The sequence below is a fragment of the Bos indicus x Bos taurus genome, chromosome 8 (assembly GCF_003369695.1).
Source record: "Bos indicus x Bos taurus breed Angus x Brahman F1 hybrid chromosome 8, Bos_hybrid_MaternalHap_v2.0, whole genome shotgun sequence".
NCBI lineage: Eukaryota > Metazoa > Chordata > Mammalia > Artiodactyla > Bovidae > Bos > Bos indicus x Bos taurus.
In genome coordinates, this window is record NC_040083.1 from 15826864 (window position 1) to 15849384 (window position 22521).

General features: G+C 37.0%; 1 protein-coding gene and 1 pseudogene across 3 annotated transcripts in view; one reads left to right on the plus strand and one right to left on the minus strand.

Annotated features, from left to right (window-relative positions):
* Positions 1-22521, plus strand: part of LINGO2 (leucine rich repeat and Ig domain containing 2) — a 1450974-nt gene that overhangs the window by 1147152 nt on the left and 281301 nt on the right. The gene's annotated exons all lie outside the window — the stretch shown is intronic.
* LOC113896938 lies at positions 6774-7858 on the minus strand (annotated as a pseudogene). The gene has a single exon (XR_003512189.1). The product of XR_003512189.1 is annotated as a zinc finger CCHC-type and RNA-binding motif-containing protein 1 pseudogene (transcript).

Here is a 22521-nt window from a genome sequence, read left to right on the forward strand (position 1 = left end):
CAGCATCAGTCTTTCCAGTGAATATTCAGGGTTGATTTCCTTTAGAATTGACTGGTTTGATCTCCTTGCAGTCCAAGGGACTCTCAAGAGTATTCTCCAACACCACAGTTCAAAAGCGTCAATTCTTTAGTGCTCAACCTTCTTTACTGTCCAACTCTCATACTCATACATGACTACTGGAAAAACCACAACTTTGACTAGATGGGCCTTTGTTGGCAAAGTGATGTCTCTGCTTTTTAATATGCTGTCTAGGTTTTTGTCATAGCTTTCTTTCCCAGGAGCAAGCATCTTTTAATTTCATGGCTGCAATCACTCTCCACAGTGATTCTGGAGCCCAAGGAAATAACTCTGTCACTGCTTCCACTTTTTCCCCTTCTACTTGCCATAAAGTGATGGGACCAGATGTCATGATCTTAGTTTTTTAAGTGTCAAATTTTAAGCTAGCTTTCTCACCCTCCCCTTTTATCCCTGTCAAGAGGCTCCTTAGCTCCTCTTCACTTTCTGCCATTAGAGTGGTATTATCTGTATATCTGAGGTTGATATTTCTCCCATGAATCAGACTCTTGAGAGTCCCTTGGACTGCAAGGAGATCCAACCAGTCCATCCTAATGGAAATCAGTCCTGAATATTCATTGGAAGGACTGATGCTGAAGCTGAAACTCCAATACTTTGGCCACCTAATTAGAAGAACTGACTCATTGAAAAGACCCTGATGCTGGGAAAGATTGAAGGCAGGAGGAGAAAGGGATGACAGAGGATAAGATGGTTAGATGGCATCACCAACTCGATGGACATGAGTTTGAGCAAGCTCCAGGAGTTGGTGATGGACAGGGAAGCCTGGCATGCTATAGTCCATGGGGTTGCGAAGAGTTGGACACGACTGAGTGACTGAACTGAACTGAACTGAACCTTGATTCCAGCTTGTGCTTCATAAAGCCCAGCATTTCTCATGATATGCTCTGCATAGAAGTTAAATCAGCAGGGTGACAATACACAGCATTGTTGTACTCCTTTCCCAATTTTGAACCAGTCCCTTGTTCCATGTCCAGTTCTAAGTGTTGCTTCTTGACCCACACACAGTTTCTCAGGATACAGGTAAGATGGTCTGGTACTATCATCTCTTTAAGACTATAAAAAGTATAAACACAAAATTCATAAGAAAAGCCACATATCTAGGCTATGTTTCATGATAGCTTTTTGAAGCATGTTAAACTTATTTGCCAAAACAGAACCATAATATAATCTTGATAAAGGTCTATGTGACAGGTTTCCTGTAGGAAAATTTTAATTTAAGGAATATGTTTTCACATTGCCTCCAACAAGAAAAATAAATATATTGACAATTTGACAGTGATAATATGAAATTTTACTTGGTACTATTTTTCCTATTATGAGACCTTAAAAAAAGAAACTCTAAAATAAGGAATAAGGCAAGCCTATTTATCATTTTGAAATATAAAGGAGTATAACCTGAGCCCCAAGTTAAACATCCATTCTTTATGTAGGCTGAAGAAAGAGGAAGTGTGAGGAAAACAGCTAGTGGTTCTGAGTATTAAGCTTCTTGAAGGCACAGATTATTTATTTTCTACTTCCCTTCTATATGCCCAGGGCCTACGAAGGTACCTGGTGCATATAAAGTCATCCAAAATATTACTTTTCTACTTCAGTGGAATTTCAAGAATTGTCCTGGGGTACTTAATAAGATGGGGCCACTGACTTGCCAGTAGCCCTTGGGTCAGGTCATCTTAACTCTGCAAAAGCCAATCCATTGTAGATGCCACCAGGAGACCTGAGTGTCTGCCTGCTTGACTCCAATGGCATTCAGAGAGGTAAATGATTAGAACTCTGGTAAATGGTCACCAGTGAAGAAAAGTTTCAGGTTGTCCAAGCCAATGTGCAAAGTGTAGTCAAAGGATATTTGAAATAAGTAACAATCAGAAGTAGAAACCTGATCCTGTATCTGTAATGATAAATGATCTACCTGTGAAGTGATGGAGGCTCAAGGCAGACTTCAGCCTGCAAAAGGGAAAGAGAGGACATTAATCTATCAGGATCTTATAGTCCTCACCCAAGGTCCTGGAGAAGGTAGAGTTGTGGCCAAAGGTATCAGGGTATGAAATGATAGTAGAAAACTAGAGGACATTCTTATTTATCTCTGTTCTTCATGGCGGTGTACGTGCAACTCAGTTCAGAACAGCCTTGGTTTTGATGACCTTGGGAGAGCAGATTTTCCAGCTGGGAAGCTGATTGGCCCCTATTGTCAGATTGGGTTCCAGGAAGATTCAGTCTGCATTATAAGTGCATACCTAATCAGCTTTAGTACTTCAGTTTTCTTTGAGTCAGCCTGGTCCACTATTATAATGGAAAAAACTGAAAATTCCAGATTAAATTATTAACTTTGCATAGGGTTAGATATCATATTGGAGAAGGCAGTGGCACCCCACTCCAGTACTCTTGCCTGGAAAATCCCATGGACGGAGGAGCCTGGAAGGCTGCAGTCCATGGGGTCGCGAACAGTCAGACATGAATGAGTGACTTCACTTTCACTTTCCTGCATTGGAGAAGGAAATGGCAACCCACTCCAGTGTTCTTGCCTGGAGAATCCCAGGGACAGGGGAGCCTGGTGGGCTGCCATCTATGGGGTCGCACAGAGTCGGACATGACTGAAGCGACTTAGCAACAGCAACAATAGATATCATATATCAGAACCAGAGCCCAGACTCTAGTCTTCAGATATAGATATACATACTTATAACTCTGCCTTCACCTTTGTCCCTTGCCACATTAGCTCTTATGTATAGTCTCTATTTTAGACTGCTTTAAGAATAGATCTCCTTCCTCTTTTTCCACACCATTTCATTAGGATATGTAGTTTACTCATCACCTCAGTCTCATAATAAATAGATAATTATCTTATTTTTTTCACATGTGTACCTTATACAAAAAGTAACAAAAAGACCAGCACAAAATAAGATAACCCATCTTTCAGTGGTCACATATTCTTTTTTTCCTTGTTAATCTCACACATTGAAAAGAAGTTCCTGTTTCACATAGTCATGTATTTTTCTTGGTATCTGAGAGCTGAAATATTAGAAGGCGGTCTTTTGGTCCAAGATCCATTATTATCACCAAATATATTTTAGGATTCAAAATGTGAAGGCTCTTTTGGACATCAGGGCAATAAAGGAGATTATAAAATGTAGTTTGAGAAAATAAGGACACTAAAAGAAGGAAAATATCTCAAGAAAAACTGTTCCCAGGACTTTGTTTTAAAATACTGATTTTCCTATGGTGGTGTTTGCTCATATAGAGGAAAAATGCGAAAAGTATTCTGTGCAGAAGTATATGAACCAAACTGTTACATTTGGAAAATGTGCACAAACATTTTCGCCTTTCATTTGCCATTTTCTTTTTAAATCTCAAATTTTCTTTTAAAATTTTTTAATAGTATACCCGAGTATTACTCCAGATAGACATAGGAACTATTTCACTTAGTGTTAGCTTAGTGTTATCAATTTTACTGGGATTTCCTATTTCAGAAGTTTACCCAAAATAAGGTGTTGTGGTTTTAAAAATAATTGTATAAAAACAATACATCACTCAATTCATTTATATTATGTACTATATATAGTAGATATGTATTATATGTACTATATATGTATATTATGATAAATTTAAGGACATCAGCACCAATGATTCGTGTAACTGTATTAATATCTATTTATTTGGCCCTTCTCATTAATCAAGCCAGGGATCAAACCTGGGTCTCCTGCGTTGTAGACAGATTCTTTAGCATCTGAGCCACTAGGGAAGCCCAGAACAATCATATTGTATTTTTAATACCATTCTCTGTTTATAAAATGCAAAAAAAAAATCATATGAATTCTTCCAAATATCTTTTTCTCTTTTGTATTTTGGAAAATTTCTCATTTTTTGATCCACCTGTTCAGAATGAATGATGTGTTATTTTAAAGGTGGCAAACTATGAAATACAGCAACTTTCATAATGATCATAAATAAGCCATTTGAGTTCTAAAAATATTGCTGCCAGTGGAATACTTTATTGGGGTTTAATTTTAAAATCCCCATAGAAAATATGCTGTATTCCATAAAAACTAAAAAAAATGAATGTTTAAATATATATGCAGGTAATTTTTTTCTTTTAATTTTTCATTCTGAACCCACATAGCTATCCTAGCTCTTCAATTTCTGTTCAGGAGAAGTTCATCTGTAGGAGTGTTTATGTTGTCAACGCAGCAATCATATTGAAGAAAGACATTTTACAATGCAATCACCTTTGCAATTGCCATTTCTGCAGTGATGGCTATCTAAGCGAATTATGTCACAGTCTTTTTTTCTTCCCTTTCTTCATTTAACTACTTGATAGCACTTTTCTACTAAACCCCTCCTTCTAGAATAATTGAAATAATATGCCAAGAACATTAGAAATCCCCACAAAAATTCCAAATTTTATTTTTAAAGGTCTGAAATGTCATCCTAATAGAAAATGTCATCTGCAGAATCCTGAATTAGAGAAGCCATCCATGGGTTGTGGACTATGGGGCCACATTTATTTATTTTGACTGTTATGGATATAATAAATCATTCTAAAATAATGTTGACATTTGTGCATTCTGCTAACATGGCAGTTTAACAGCCTGCTCCATATACTGCTGCTTGAGTTAAGGATTTGCTATCACATTTTCCAGCTTAGTTCTCCCAATCTTAACACAGCAGACAGTGGTAATGTCAACTGCAGAAGTGCCAAGAGAGAAAAAGATGGATAATGTATTCATATTTATGGGCGATTTTAAACTTCATGCCATTGAGCACATTTCTCTGAATGGCTCTTCTAGCTCACAGCTTTTGCTTCTTTTCTCTGTCTTTGGGCTACATGAAGGCTTTTTTCGCTTTAGATATGGCTTTCACTTTGATTTAATCCTGCTCTCTCTGCCCACCAACAGGAACACAGAATGCATTAGCAAGAACGATATCATAATTGAAATCAATACCATGACTTTGAAGAGTGTTTCCATGATGAGTTCTGGTCCTGTGTATTTTATATGCTGCCATAACCATGTTGATGTAATGGATTAGACATTTGCATCAATTCAGTCCATACCACCCCCTCCCCTCCTCACACACAGACACACTAGCACAATGCTTAGAAACATTTCTTTTAGACTGAATTTATTGTTCAGCTCTTGGCCTGCCAGTTGTTTGATTAGACTGAACCATTCAATACATAAAAAGAAGAGATGTACTTGTTCTTCAGGTCAAAAATGTGATTCAAGCACCACGGTGAACACTTTGTCTGCCTTCACTATAAAAGTACTAATTCAGATGTGCAAATGAGCATATATTTCCATTTCTGATTGCTATTTGCTTGACATTTCCCCCCTTGACTTCTAATCATTGTTGACTCCTGAAACCTTCTTGGCCATACTTGACTGCCCATATTTTCCTCCACTAATTCATTAGGTGAGCTTTTTCTAGCACTTTGCCATTCCACCATGTGCCGATCACTCAAACACAAACTTTGAAATTTTGCAGGTGTGGAATGAATTGGGGTGATGACCTCTGTGTGTCTTGTTTTCCTGTAGAAAACGTGTGTATGAATTCTAAAGAAGGACCTTAATACTGAATACCAAAGCCAGACAACCCACCTCTGAAATTGTCTTCTGTGAGTTTTTCTAGTAACATCCTGGCCTTGGTAGTGGAGAAGCAGCCATAGTAGCCACACTTAGGATGTCCTAACTTTCTTACAGTCAAACAGCCATGATAAGAATTTGGCATTTCCTGCAGAAGAAAGAGAATTTTTGCTTTAAAAATTTTTTGCTTAGAAAATTCTCCATAAAAAGTACAGTAGTGATGCATACCAGATCCCTCTGGTGCTCACATTTTTTTTTTTTTTTAAATTTTCTGTGCTGGGTCTTCTTTTTGTGACCTTTGATTGTCCATGACTTCCTTGAATACCTGCAAAACTTCAACAATTGTCAGATGTCATAAGAGTAGATTTCTAGACAAAGGGAATGTCATAAGCCATTAGCATTTTTTAATCCATTGATTTTATGCATGTGAATATAAAGGAAACCTTAATCAAGATGAGTTTATTTGCTACTATGGATACCAATGAGCTTCCCAAGTGACGCTAATGGTAGAGAACCCACCTGCAAATACAGGAGATGTAAGAAGACATAGATTCAATCCCTGGGTCGGGCAGATCCCCTGGAGGAGGGCATGGCAACCCACTCTAGTATTCTTGCCTGAAGAAACCCATGGACACAGAAGCCTGGCACACTACAGTCCATATGATTACAAAGAGTGGAACACAAGTCAAGTGACTTAGCACACACGCATGCAAGGATACCAACATATTTTTCTTAAACTTCTATCTTTAGCTCTTGCTTTCTCTAAATTAACATTTGTATTCTGTCTAATATCTCAAAGTTCTGTTGAAATTAGGAAAAATATTTATTTTTTTCTTTTTGTTCATTTTGCTTTTCTGAATATAAATGTCAAGCATAATCTTTCAATCTCTCACAAGCACATTTTAAGTGTATACCTATAACAAATCGTAAAATGCTGTCCTTTTTTTTTTCAGTCTTTATGACATTTTAATTTTAAAGATGAAATTTATTTCAAAAGTTCTTATATAAACCAATCATGAATAAACTTTTATAATGAACTTCTCAAATCTTTTTACTATCTACCTTTCTGGCTCAGCTGGTAAAGAATACGCCTGCAATGTGGGAGACCTGGATTCGATCCCTGGGTTGGGATGATCCCCTGGAGAAGGGAAAGGCTCCCTACTCCAGTATTTCTGGCCTGGAGAATTCCATGGGACTGTATAGTCCATGGGGTCACAAAGAGTCAGACTTGACTGAGTGACTTTGACTTTCTTCTTGGGATAGCTTTGTTATAATACTATTACATTTCCTTTTTTATTCAAATGAACTGTTTTCAAGATTAATGATTATTAGCAAATCTTGATGCAAGATAAACATGATACTATAAAATTACCATTTCCTATCAACTATCTAAAGTAAAAAAGTATTTGGTACTGAGTGTTCTTATGTTCAAATTCTAAAAGTAATTTTTAGTCCCAAGGGAACTTGGTACTCCAAGACTTAAAAAAAAAATTTTAATGATATTTACATAATATATATATTCTTAATCACTAAGTTCCTCCTCATCACTGAAGTATGTGCTTTTCTTTATCCTTGGGCGTCTTGAATCATCTGATGTTGAAGGACCTCCTGAACTGGGTTTCCATTTTTTTTGTTCTTCTTCAATTTTGGCTTGCTGGAAAGCTATGGCCTGACTGAGGCTGTCAAGAGCAGGATCTTCCCCTTCATCTTCACTTTCTTCTACTTCTTCAATTTCTTCTTCTGACTCAGGAATTTTCTTTTTTTTCTTTTCCTCTTTCTTCTTTGGAGGTTCTTGTTCTCCAAGCATATTTTTAGGACAGGCATAACTTAAGTGTCCACTTTCCCCACATTCATAACACTTAGATTTATCAAAGTAGTTTCGTCTTCGGATGAACTCAGCTGCTCTTCCATTGTCAATAGCAATGCTTGCTTTTATCACTCTACCAAATAACTGTTTGTTGTTTATTGCCCGGGTACAGTTTTATGCAGAGTCTTTATCCAAAAATAAAATAAATGCAACCCCTTTACTCCTTCTGGTATCTTTATCTTTCATTATAGTAACCTTTACAACTTTGCCATACTTGGAAAATATCCGATATAAGTCATTGTTGGTCAGGGAAAAGGGCAGATTGGATACATACACTGTGCTTTTACTTGGGGCCAATCCACCACTCATTTCTTCAAGTGGGGTGGGCCCAGGGGGAGGGCCAGAAGAACGCGAGCCCTCAGCTCACTTGGGGCTCAACCCCCAGCGTTCGTCGCTCCTTGCAGCTGGCATCACGGGTCCCGGGAGGGGTCAGGCGCAGGAGACGAGAACTGTCCTTTTTTTTTAAGTATAGGCATTAAAGGTTGAATCAGGAAATGTTGCATATTTAGAATGTTTTTGATAATCACAAAATGCAAGCTAGAGGATATCTATTTTTTCCATTAAGGTTTCCCTGGTGGCTCAAGGGTAAAGAATCTGCCTGCCAATCCGGGAGACGTGGGTTCAATCTCTGGGTTGGGAAGATCTCCTAGAGAAGGAAATGGCAACCAACTCCAGTATTCTTGCCTGATAAATGTCATGGACAGAGGAACCTGGTAGGCTACAGTCCATGAGGGTTGCAAAAGGATTGGACATGACTTAGCGACTAAACAACAATAACGTAATGGGGATATTGTTTCCACACACTCACCCTGCAGTGTTGATGGTAGGATTATTTAAAAGCCATTGTCGAGAGGTAAATGATTCCAGTACTACACAGATAATAAATGCATGCATGCAATGCTTAAAATAAATGAACAACTCTAGAAGATACTTAATATAAGTGGTTCCTAGGAGAAGGCAATGGCACCCCACTCCAGTACTCTTGCCTGGACAATCCCATGGACTGAGGAGCCTGGTGGGCTGCAGTCCATGGGGTCGCACAGAGTCAGACACGACTGAAGCAACTTAGCAGCAGCAGCAGCAGAGATGTTAATTTTTACTAAGTAATTGAAAAGTGGGTGTTTCTAAACTGAGGTAATAATTTTACTTTTATTGACAAACAGAAACAAGAGGAAGTTTGTGTTTGTTACACAAATAGCCTCTGCTGCCTTTAAACAGAAAAAATCCAAACTACAGCAACAAGTAGAACCCAGGAACAAACAATGTATGTGTTTCTTAATAAGTCACTTTTCTGTCACTAGCTGCTATATAAATTCTCAGGAAACCAGGCAGAATAAAGGTATGCTGATTCATTTCATTTTTTTGTGCTTATCTGTTTATTTTCCTGAAGTTGTTTGATCACTCTGGCTTTTCATTTTCCATATCTTTATGGCTGTATGGACTATTTCTGAAGATTGGCTCAATATATCAGAACGCCATCTCTCCTGCCTTGTTAAGTTTCCTCCAGAAAAACAGTTCTTAAATAGCTTCCCTTCCCCCTTTATTGAAGCTTATCCAACAATTGAACTCTCTAGGAACTTTGAAAAAATGAAGCTGATTAAATGTTTCTGCAGTTTCACAGGCCTGTCTGTATCTTGGAATGTTCAAGATGAGAATCTGTTGACATGGATAACTAATAACATATAAGTGTATCTTCTGTGCTTTGCTTAAACATGTTGTTGCACAGGCAAAGCTTTTCATGCAGCATCAGATTCAGTTTAACCATGAAGGAAAATATTGCAGAATGAATGTTCAATGTCTGTATTTTGTTTGCACAGCCATGAGTCTACAGATATGTATGTGTATATGTTAGGATGTGACACAAGAGTTTTCTAGTTAAGTGTCTTCTGTGATTTGTGAATAGACAAACTCTTTAATAAACAAATTTGTTCATATTCCCATTGAAATTCATTTAGTTCAATGCTGCCCAATAGACCTTTCTGCAGTGATGAAATTATTCTGTATTTGTACTGTTCATTGCAGTAGCCACTAGCTCCATGTGGCTTGTGCACATGGCTTGTGACTAGTGTGACTGAAGATCTGTATTTTTAAATTTTATTTAATTGAGTTAAATTTAAATAGCCACTTATAAAGGTAGCTGTTGCTTTGGACAACTCAGAGCTAGTTGATATATGAATTCAACTTGACATGATTAAATCATTATTTTGTTCAGAGTGTACATGTACCTTCAGCACCTCAGAGCTAAAAGAGGATACAGGACTTCTCCCCTAAATCCAGTTCATGAACACATTGTGCATGAACAGAATGAAGCTAGTTATATTAATAAAGGGAACGTACAGGAGACCATACCAGAGAGTAGTTCAGGGTATGCACCTTAGAGTATGACAGACTTGAGTTCAAATCCTGTCTCTGACCTGCACTTGCCCTATTATCTTAGAGAAGACATTTAAAGGTCTCTGAGCTTCCATTTTCTAAGTTATAATTGGAGCTAATAATAATGAAATCAAGTCTATACAAGACTGAACACTCAACACAGAGAAGTGACGATGGTAAAGGTGATCCTGTTCATGATAGTGTCCCCTTCATACATTCAGACTTATTTAATCCCATTACTTCTATTAAAATACGTCTACATTTCTCAGATGAGACAACTAAAACTCAAAGTCACTATATTCAAAATCACTTAACTAATCCAAAATTTAAATTATAAGTCTAATTCTAAAGACCTCATTCTACTACTTACTTCTTTTTAGTTCAGTTCAGTCACTCAGTCGTGTCTGACTTTTTGCAACCCCATGGACTGCAGCACGCCGGGCCTCCTTGTCTATCACCAACCCCCGGAGCTTGCGCAACCTCATGTCCATCGAGTCAATGATGCCATCCAAACATCTCATCCTTTGTCGTCCCCTTTTTCTCCTGCCTTCCAGCTTTCCCACCATCAGGGTCTTTTCCAATGAGTCAGTTTTTCGCATCAGGTGGCCAAAGTATTGGAGTTTCAGCTTTAGTAACAGTCCTTGCAATGAATATTCAGGACTGGTTTCCTTTAGGATTGATTAGTTTGATCTCCTTGCAGTCCAAGGGACTCTCAAGAGTCTTCTCCAATATCAACAGTTCAAAATCATCAATTCTTCAGCACTCAGCTTTCTTTAGTCCAACTCTCACATCCGTACACGACTACTGAAAAAACCATAGCTTTGACTAGAGGGACCTTTGTGGGCAAAGTAATGTCTCTGCTTTTTTATATACTATCTAGGTCTTTCATAGCTTTTCTTCCAAGGAACAAGCATCTTTTCCAATTAGACCTTCCTGCCAAAAGTCTAAACTTTTATTCTTAACTACAGGTTTGTCACCCTGAAGGTGATCTAAGTCACATTTAGGGATGAGAATACTAAGTAGGTTGTTGACCTCAGCCTTTAAAATAGGATTACCAAGGAAGCAAAAAAGGAAGAAAAGACTAAAGCAAACAACAAAGAAATATGGGGGAGTAACTCTCTCTGAATCTATATTTGAAGAATATACATTTCCTACCTTCTGAAAGAAGGTGGATGGCAGAGAGAAAAAAGAGAATATAAGTCACACAAATATGAATGACTTGTCCTTAGGGTTCAAGCCCTACCTGGCTCTACTTACCTATTTCAAACAATAAATGCAACAAAAGTTTCATAAAATATGGGTTCCCACCTTTCAAAAAGCATAACTCTAACTGATATGTTCATTACCATCATTTTATCAGGCTAGACTAATCAAATTAACAACTTTTTCTTTGCTGGAGTAGGGATAGGGAGACAAAAGCCTGACTGCAAAAGAGACCAACAGTTCCCTTTTCCTATGTTTAAGTATGGCAGAAAGACTTTGAAAGCACACCTTCAAAATTATTCTACTACCTGAGTGGTAGACCCTTTGATAGATGCTCCCTAGAGGTGAAGGAGATTTGTGTTATGACTCAATGCCAGGAAATACAACTGCCTTCAAACTAAAAAAAAAGAAAAAAACAGAGATGGAATTGACATTTTCCTGGTAAATCCAAATAATCTAGGTCATGATTCCTAACTGGTGAGTAACTGACTCCTGCTGGGATATAGTAATTAATTGTGAGAACCCATTGATTAATCTATATTTGTAGAGACTTGATTGGTAGACAGAATAAATAAATATTATATAAGCTGCATATACATGTTGCAAGGTTTAAAAATATACATATGTGGTTTAATTGCAAAGATGGATTGATTTTAAACAGGAAATTCAGAGTGCCTGTGAAATTATGCATTTTCTCAACCACCATCAGAGAAATACAAGCAGTGGCATCTTGGGAGAATCTATATTATTCAAAGTCTGTCATGAAAATAATACCATACTGAAGCTCAGTTCCTGGCTCCATATGGCCTTCCCGAGACCTTCTGGGAATGATGCTTCTTTCTTGGTTATGTGATATTTACTCTTGCATTTAAACTCTCTAACTGGATAGAAGCCTCATAAAGAAATGAATTTTTTTTTTAAATTTTTGTTCTGATACCAAAAAATAGTCACAGAAACAGTATCTAGAACACAGAGATGAGTTCATAAAACCCTACCAATTCTAGAGCTACTGATTCATTTGTCTACTCAAATTTTATAGAAGTGTGGAAGCTTGAATTCAATTTTATTAAGGACATACATACAGTCCTTCCACTTAAAGTCCTATGGGTCTTTATTTTTTTCTTTAGAAGAGTTTTATAAAACTTGCTGTTGATTATAGTATCACAAAACATTTATTGTATCTCTCAGCTTATTAGCTCATATGGATAACATCTATTATAAAGAAACCCAATTTTTAAAATTCTTTCAACTAATTTCCATGAATTAACAATATCCCATTAAACTGATAGAATTCAAGGATAGAAAATAACACAATTCCCAATTACTCTATTAAGTTCTACTTTAGAAATCTGTGGTCCAGTGACTACTAAAGTGTAGGGAAATTGTTCAAATTGTTGTCTTCAGCTTTTTTGTTTATTTATAATCTACTGATTCAATGCCTAAAGTCACTGAGAAACACAGCTGGAGATGTAGCCACCACCAAGAACCCAAAGCCATTAGAACTTGAAAAAACATTGAAATAATTGGGCCTTGAGTTTAGTACAAACAAATTAATGTGATCTCATGCCATACAGAACATGGATTGTTTCTGACTTTATAGAAGGAACAAAATTCATTCAGGATTTCTTTTTGTTTGATTAAAATAGCTTTAGAGTAAGCTCACTGGAAGTTCTTTTGAATTATTTATGCTTATAGCCCTAAAGCTAAGTAGATAAGTTGTTGGAATTTTTTTTTTAATGTGAATAGCTTTATAGCTTGTCTTCCCATGATTATAAGCCTGAGAGGATGAATCTGTTTTCTTATCAGTTGAAGTAAAATATAAAATACACCAAGGTGTTCATTTACTAAAATATTTCCATTACTTATTAATCAAGCCACACCATTATTTCACCATACTCCTGAAATGTTCTAGAATTGTTCTGATTGTCTATAAATGTACTCTTTCTGAACAGTAAATTTATTAACTATGAACTTATACCTTAAGTTTCTCCAAGACAAAGATATCTTTATTTTTTCATTTTAGCTTAATGTTGGCCTATAATTCAAAAGTTTTATTAAACTGAACTATTACTAACAGTGATTTGATTTTTATACTTTAAAATAAATCCACAAGTCAGGACACAAAAATTCTTTGTAAGACCATCAGGCAATACATCCTGACTTTTAGTTCAGAAAATATGAGCACTATAACCAGGAAGTACCAACAATGTCATGAGACCAATTGCAGTATGAACAGAAATTCCCAAAGGAAGCTGAAGCTAAGAGCTACTAGAAAGAGTTCTTTAGATTTATAAGCTCCAGACAGATGACACCAACAGAGTGAGACAGAAAGAATAAGATATACAGTGAGTCTAACAGAATGTTTCCAGCACCAAACCATGTATCACATATATCAGGTATTCAATGTATGTTTGATATATGAAAATCTCTAATGTATTAAAACTAAAATCAACATCATCAGGAAATGTTTAGAAGGTGGATATATAAGATCTATGAGAGAAAGCTTTAAAAAATGTCAGTATAGTGTGTGGAGATTGGCAGCACAATTTCATAACTGCTTTCAAGCTTACATAAGCTTATTAAGAGTTTTGCACTCTGTGATAAATGGATTAAGAAGAAAGTTGGCATATGGAACACATCCATTTATCTTTCCTCCCTCTTAAAACTTCATTAATTTAGCTATACAGGAACAAACCCAGAAAGGACAAAGAAAAGGAAAGAGGCTATAACAGCAGAAAAGTGATAATCAATAAAATGGTAGGAAATGGAAAGTAGATGACCAAGTGCTAAAGACTTAGTAGAACAGACTATGGACTAAGGACTAAGGATTCGCTCAGTTGTGTCTGACTGTTTGTGACCCTGTGGACTGTAGCCCAGCAGGCTCCTCCATCCATGGGATTCTAGGAACAGCCTAAATACCTGCAGGAGGCAGAAGGTGATAGCCATGTGAAGTGAGCTGACTCAAGTCTACACAAATGCTCAGGAATTATAGACATCATGTACCTCTGAACACTTGGGTGAGTGAGTATAAAAACTGCCATATCATTTGAAAACCTGTACAAAAAGCATCCAGAAGCCCCCATCTCTTCACTCAACTGTAATAGATAGGAGCCTTATACTCTCTAGAAATTAAATTAGGAAAGTTCTCCAAGAAACCAGATAAAATAAATGGGAAAAAAATAGGTACAATTTTGTACACAGGAAATGAGAATTAGCTATGAATCTCCCCAACTTTACACATGAGTCTACCCTCTGGCTACCCGCACCAGAACTTTGCAATAGAAGGCTCATAATTCCAGGCTCCTCTTACCTCCTTTCTATGGAGAAATGGGCACATTGGATAAAGAAGATTCACCACAAGATATATCATCATAAAATACTTTATACAGGCTTAACAGAGTGTTGTCTGTATCAAAATGTGAAGAAAATGTGAAGAGTTGCATATGAGCTCCCCCTTCCCCCCAGGAGCTGTAGTAGCAGAGGTCTGTTGTTTTTGGCTCTAAGGCTTGTGGGGATTTTTAAACTCAAACTTAAAATTCTAAACATAAAAGTCTCTTTTAATTGCATTAGGATATAAACGGGCAATTATGTATTTATAAACACTAAACATTTTAGAAACAACTGTAAGAATTCTTATATTAGTTTTAATAAAAAGTAAGCTAGGGCCAAAATAATAGCTCAGTAATGTCCGACTCTTTGCGACCCCATGGAGTGTAGCCCACTTAAGCTCCTCTGCCCATGGGATTCTCCAGGCAACAATACTGGAGTGGGTAGCCATTCCTTTCTCCAGGGGATTTTCCTGACCCAGGAATTGAACCCAGGTCTCCTGCACTGCAGGCAGATTCTTTACTGTCTGAGCCACCAGGGAAGCCCAAAATAATGAACACAAGTCCAATATTTGGTATAAAAGGAACTGTATTTTGAGACGGGCTTGGAAACCAAAACCAATTGATAACATTCACTTAAGCCAAAAGGCAGATCTTAAATTTCCAGCCTACTTACTTAGGCTCCATGTGAACAGAAGGAACAGCCAGATCAGATCAGATCAGTTGCTCAGTCGTGTCCGACTCTTTGTGACCCCATGAATCGCAGCACGCCAGGCCTCCCTGTCCATCACCAACTCCTGGAGTTCACTGAGACTCACGTTCATCGAGTCAGTGATGCCATCCAGCCATCTCATCCTCTGTCGTCCCCTTCTCCTCTTGCCCCCAATCCCTCCCAGCATCAGAGTCTTTTCCAATGAGTCAACTCTTCACATGAGGTGGCCAAAGTATTGGAGTTTCAGCTTTAGCATCAGTCCTTCCAAAGAACACCCAGGACTGATCTCCTTTAGAATGGACTGGTTGGATCTCCTTGCAGTCCAAGGGACCCTCAAGAGTCTTCTCCAACATCACAGTTCAAAAGCATCAATTCTTCGGCGCTCAGCTTTCTTCACAGTCCAACTCTCACATCCATACATGACCACAGGAAAAACCATAGCCTTGACTAGACGAACCTTTGTTGGCAAAGTAATGTCTCTGCTTTTGAATATGCTATCTAGGTTGGTCATAACTTTCCTTCCAAGGAGTAAAGCGTCTTTTAATTTCATGGCTGCAGTCACCATCTGTGATTTTGGAGCCCAGAAAAATAAAGTCTGACACTGTTTCCACTGTTTCCCCATCTATTTCCCATGAAGTGGTGGGACTGGATGCCATGATCTTTGTTTTCTGAATGTTGAGCTTTAAGCCAACTTTTTCACTCTCCACTTTCACTTTCATCAAGAGGCTTTTTAGTTCCTCTTCACTTTCTGCCATAAGGGTGGTGTCATCTGCATATCTGAGGTAATTGATATTTCTCCTGGCAATCTTGATTCCAGCTTGTGTTTCTTCCAGTCCAGCATTTCTCATGATGTACTCTGCATATAAGTTAAATAATCAGGGTGACAATATACAGCCTTGACAAACTCCTTTTCCTATTTGTAACCAGTCTGTTGTTCCATGTCCAGTTCTAACTGTTGCTTCCTGACCTGCATACAAATTTCTCAAGAGGCAGATCAGGTGGTCTGGTATTCCCAACTTTCAGAATTTTCCACAGTTTATTGTGATCCACACAGTCAAAGGCTTTGGCATAGTCAATAAAGCAGAAATAGATGCTTTTCTGGAACTCTCTTGCTTTTTCAATGATCCAGCGGATGTTGGCAATTTGATCTCTGGTTCCTCTGCCTTTTCTAAAACCAGCTTCAGGTTTTAGAACGTCAGGAAGTTCACAGTTCACATATTGCTGAAGCCTGGCTTGGAGAATTTTGAGCATTAATTTACTAGCTTGTGAGATGAGTGCAATTGTGCGGTCATTTGAGCATTCTTTGGCATTGCCTTTCTTTGGGATTGGAATGAAAACTGACCTTTTCCAGTCCTGTGGCCACTGCTGAGTTTTCCAAATTTGCTGGCATATTGAGTGCAGCACTTTCACAGCATCATCTTTCAGGATTTGGAATAGCTCCACTGGAATTCCATCACCTCCACTAGCTTTGTTCATAGTGACGCTTTCTAAGGCCCACTTGACTTCACATTCCAGGATGCCTGGCTCTAGGTGAGTGATCACACCATCGTGATTATCTGGGTCGTGAAGATGTTTTTTGTACAGTTCTTCTGTGTATTCTTGCCATCTCTTCTTAATATCTTCTGCTTCTGTTAGATCCACACCATTTCTGTCCTTTATCGAGCCAAGTTTCATTTAAAAAACAAAAAAGTCAAGTTTCTCCTTCAGGTCTCAGAATGTTGGCAGACAGTGGAATTCTATTTTTGGAATTAAACATAACTAATTATTTTTAGGCATGGCACCAAAAGCTTATGTCTTCAGATTCAGCAGTTCCCAAAATTTCTTTCTGGACTTTTCTCTTGGGTCACTATAATTCGTATTCCAGAGTTGAGATAACGTATATAAACTACAAATATGAGAACATCCTTTACTCTTAATGAATCAGGTTGAGGATTGAGAAAAACAAATATGGTATAGAATGTAGGAGATCTTTTGTGTTTTTAGATATTGGAGGTGAGAGGAGAGGGTTTATTCTCCTAATGAGGAATTTATTAGTCAGATATATTTTATTTTCATGACAAATGCCTCCTCATCACAAGAAATCAAACAGATTCTTAAGAAAGGAATAGAATTTGAAGAAAGATTTTTTTAAACTCATGAGTCAACTTATCTGAAATCCTTATAAATCCTTTACAATTTATGTAAAGTAACTAAAAATTATGAAATTGTTTTTTAAGAATCCTAAATGATATTAAATGGTCTTTAATCCTATTTAACAGGATTTGATTCCTCCAATTGACATACTTACAGTGGAAAATTGGTAAATATACTGCATTTGACATGAAATTCAGTGCTAACCTGAAAGGACCTTTATGAATAATGTTTGTTTACAGGTGATCATATTTAAAAGAATTGCATTTAAGCAGAGTGAAAAATAAGTCATCAGCAACTGTAAATATGTAAGGCAGAGGACCTAAATCCGACCCTGTGGTTAAACATTAAATATATTAATTTTCCTGAGAGCAATTTCATTTTAAGTAATTCAATTAGCCTAAATAATATTTGATGAAGAAAATGTCAATCCAGATTTTGGCACTTAGGGATGGTCATTTAGTGTTACTCTCGTATACTGGCCACATGTAGTATGGCAGTTGTGACACAAGCTTTTGTAAGAAAAAGTTTAGTAACAATTAACTTCAGAGCATGATGTGAATAAGAAATCATAGAGCTATAATGGAAAAGATGATACAAAAACAAAGGAAAGTATATTTGCTAATAATACAAATGGAGAAAGAGCATTACTATTTCACAATTTGTCTGAATGGGTCCTTTAGTTAGAACACTGATAAGCATTATTTATTTAGATAACTAATAATAAATTCTTTCCACAGAGAATTCCACAGAAGATTCATAATGTCTTACAGGAAATGAATACAATAAAATAAGATGTGTATGTGTTTTGTGACACATATATGTATGTACACATATACCAAAAAAAGTTTATATAGAGAGATATACATATGTATGCCCAAAAGATATAAATACAGATATATATAGAGAGATGTGAATGAAGTCGAAAAATACAACTGAGTAAAAATAGTTGCTACAGTGACATTGTAACCTGGCTTTGACTATCCTGGAAGCCAAGATTAAAAGGTGTTCCATGGGACACTAGTCCCTCATGACATTCAGTGAATAAACATGTTTGGTATCAAGTAAGTTTGAAAAGGTTATATACTATATACATTCCGTGACCCTTTTTGGAGACTTGGAGTACAAGTCTCGGAGTACAAGAGACCAAAATAGTACAGGCTCTGATGAACCACAGAAAACCCAAATTGTGGAGTTTTGTAGCCCATTATTTCCCAAATGTTTTGGTCACATAATCCCTTTTCCTATGTTTGCTTCATTTTACACCCATTATATCCCCATGAAATAGCATTCCACTGAATGCTCTGGAATTCAGTCTTTGTGCTCTTTGCTTTCAGGAAGCTTATAACAAGTGTTCTAACTATAATATTTTGTGATGCAGGTGTTATCTATTTTATTTATTCCATTGATGCTAATACTTTGTATGACATGGCATTTTTTCCTGATTCTATTTATTGTTTTATTATTGTCTTATTTTTCAGTATATATTCCCTGTGAGTCCATTCATTCATTATAGAAACTTTAATAAGGTTTCCAATTATCACAATTCAGCCCTTGATTTTTTTTTTTTTTCAGAAGTCTTCCATGTATCATTCCAGTTTCCTCACTCTTTACATGACTCACCACCTTCCCCTCTTCAGAGCCTAAGCCAGAGGGATACCTCTTCTTGTAACAGCCCACAAGACGGGGCACTGCTAGGACTGTCACACTTGGAATCCATCTATATGCTATCCAAACCAATTCCAAGGGGTTTATCGCAAGAAAATAATGCTTACCAACAATACCAAAGCATTGCTCAAAAGAGTGAATATTACAGAAAAACCAAAATCCTCCCCCCTCCAAAAAAAAAAGATTAAATTATGATACCTAAACACACTGAAATACTATGCTGTCATTTAAAATTATCTTTTATGAAAATACTTAATGTCATGTAATTTTTTTCACTCTGTATTATTTTATAAAATATAGCCTTAATCATTATACATGGGAGGTTATACTTTTTTTGTAATTTGAAGAATGGAATTATGTCTGGCTTTTTGTTTCACTAATTACCTAAATGTATTTGATTATTTACTGAGCCCCCACTAAATAATGCTACAGTATGTGCTAAGGTGACAGCAATGGCCAAAACCAAGCCCCCAATTTACAGAGTTTATGTCCTAGTACACCAAGCATGCACGGTTTTGTGCAATAAAATCAACTAAGAATTATTTTTTTTTTTAATTTATTTTTATTTGTTTATTTGGCTGCCCCAGGTCTTAGTTGCAGCATTCTGGATCTTCAATATTCATTGCAGCACATGGATTCTTTTCGTTCCAGTGTGCAAACTCTTAGTTGTGGCATGTGGGATCTAGTTCCCTGACCAGGGATTGAACCCAGGCCCCCTGCTTTGTCAGTATAGAGTCTTAGACACTGGCCCTTCAGGAAAGTCCCCAAAGTAAGAATCATTTTGGATGACTTTTCTCATATTCTGTTAACGAAATGTTTAGATGGAGAATATTTATCTGAGAAGTGTCTATTCCTATAGGTACTCCAAGAATATTATTTTGTGCCATGCCATGACCCAAGCTTAGGGTGAAGAGTGCTAGCTACCATTTATTAAGAATTTATTTTGTGCCAGACACAAAGTTAGAAATTTTACTATATTTCTCCCAACTCGGATTATCCCTATTATGCATTTGTGAAAATAGAGTCTCACAAAAATTAGGTTACTTGCCCAAGATAATACACTAATGAATGAGGAAGTCATAGGAACAGCACTTGAGTCAGGATTTTCTGCACTGAAAGTCCGTCTTTTGTTTTGCTTCTAAACAGTATATATGACTCTAAAGGAAATGTTAGTACAAAGCTTTTCAAGTGGGAAAAGTCAGAAGAAACATTGCTACCACCTCCAGGAGAGAATCACTACCCTAAAAATGAATAAGTCAACTTTTGCTTCTGAGTCTTTTCAGTGATTTTCAAAAAATAATTAGCTATTACCTCTTGCATCCAAATTTCCAGATATATTTGTTGAAGATATAGTCTGCTGGTTGTCACCTCAGACTTACTGAATCAAGCTTTCAAAAGGGGAGTTATGGATAGAAGTGTGTCCCCCTGCCCCAGATTCATGTTTTGAAGTTCTAGTCCTCTGTATCTCCGGATGTGATCCATCTCAGAAATGGGATCATTGCAGATGTGATTAGTCAAGCTAAGATGAAGTCATTGTAATAGAGTGTATGAACGGTGTCCTTATAAAAAGGAGAATTTTAACACTCACACACAGAAATAATGCCTTGTGAAAATGAAGGCAGTTATCCACAATGCAAGGAACATGCAAAGCAGCAGAAGCTATTAGGGAAATGGGGAACAGATCCTCTCTGTGAGGATCCTCTCTCAAAGACTTCAGAAGGAACCAACCCTGTGAACAACTTGATTTTGTACATTCAGCCTCCAAACTTGTAAGACAATAAATATCTGGGTTTTAAACCATCCACTCCAAGGTTCTTTGCTACAATGACCCTAGAAAACTGAACTGTAGGGGCACCTGCATTTAAAGGGAGTATCCCAGATGATTCTGATGAACTCTCAAGTCTGAGAACTGAAGAATTAGTACCAACCCATGAGATAGACAGGAGGACCATCGGAGTAGCAGTCATTGCCAGGGCTTGTGCTATGGCTTTTTCTAAGGTAACGGGAGAATCTTGAAAGAGGGGAAAGATGAGGAGTAGGAGGAGACTAGGGGTGAGGAAAGAAAAAAAGAGGGTTGTGGGGTGGGGAGGAGCACACCATCAGAGGGCGACTTGGCTCTTGTGGCACAATTTCCTCCTTAGGAAAGAAAAAATGACAACAGAGACTTCAGAATCTCAATGATAGTAGTATGATTTGGAATTCAGGAAGTAATAGGGGGGAAAAAAACCCCTCAAAACATGAATCTTCCAGCCCAATAATTAAAGCTGGTAACCAGGTCAGGGTTTTCTCACAGTGACTTATTTATTTTATATATATATAAAATAAATATATTTTATTTTATTATATATTATATTTTATATATATATATATATATATATATATATATATATATATATCTGGAGAATATATATATCTGATATCTGGAGAATCACCTTAATATTTAAATACATCAAAATCAATCCATTATTTTTAACCAAAGTCACTTTGAATAACTTTCATGTTATTTTTTGATATTTTACCATGGGAATTTTTAAATGCTGATATTATTCAGCATACAGAAATTTGTAGTACAAAATAGATACTTGGAGGATATTTGCTTATGTATCATTTCTATCCTTTCTATATTAAATAGATCTATTGCAATTAAATTTGACTTCACAAAGCAACTAAAGTTACATGCTGACTTTTTATCAAGAACATCTTTCACAATGTGAATCATATCTTTGTTGACAGTGTATTCTGACTAAATCCTGAATTTTTAGAAGCGATTGTATTTTTGAAGCTATATGTAAATGTTTGATTTTTCCCTAAGAAAACTGTCTCTACTTTGGTAAAATTATTGCTCTAATCTCCATGACCTAGTTCTCTTTTATTCAATGAGAATAAAGTCAGTGTGTTTCCTCTCAAAAACATAGAGAAATTTCTTCTAGATTTGGAGGTCTTTTTTTCTCTTTCATGAAGCACTAAAATCATGAAACTGAAAGGAAGTTTGAGAAGTGGTGGTGTTCAGTCACTCAGTCGTGTCCAACTCTACAACCCCGAGGACTGCAGCACGCCAGGCCTCCCTATCCTTCACCATCTACCAGAGCCTTCTCAAACCCGTGTCCATTGAGTTGGTGATGTATTCCAACAATCTCATCCTCTATCATCCCCTTCTCCTCTTGCCTTCAATCTTTCCCAGAATCAGGGCCTTTTCTAATGAGTCAGCTATTCGCATCAGGTGGCCAGCGTTGGAGCTTCAGCTTCAGCATCAGCCCTTCCAATGAATATTCAGGATTGATTTCCTTCAGGATTGACTGGTTTGATCTACTTGCAGTCCAAGGGACTCTCAGGAGTCTTCTCCAACACCACAGTTCAAAAACATCAATTCTGTGGTGCTCAGCCTTCTTTATGGTACAACTTTCACATCCACACAATCACACATAGCTTTGACTATATGGATCTTTGTTGGCAAAGAAATGTCTCTGCTTTTTAATACACTGTTTAGGTTTGTCATAGCTTTTCTTCCAAGGAGCAAGCATATTTTAATTTCATGGCTGCAGTCACCATCTGCATTGATTTTGGAGCCCAAGAAAATAAAGTCTGTCACTG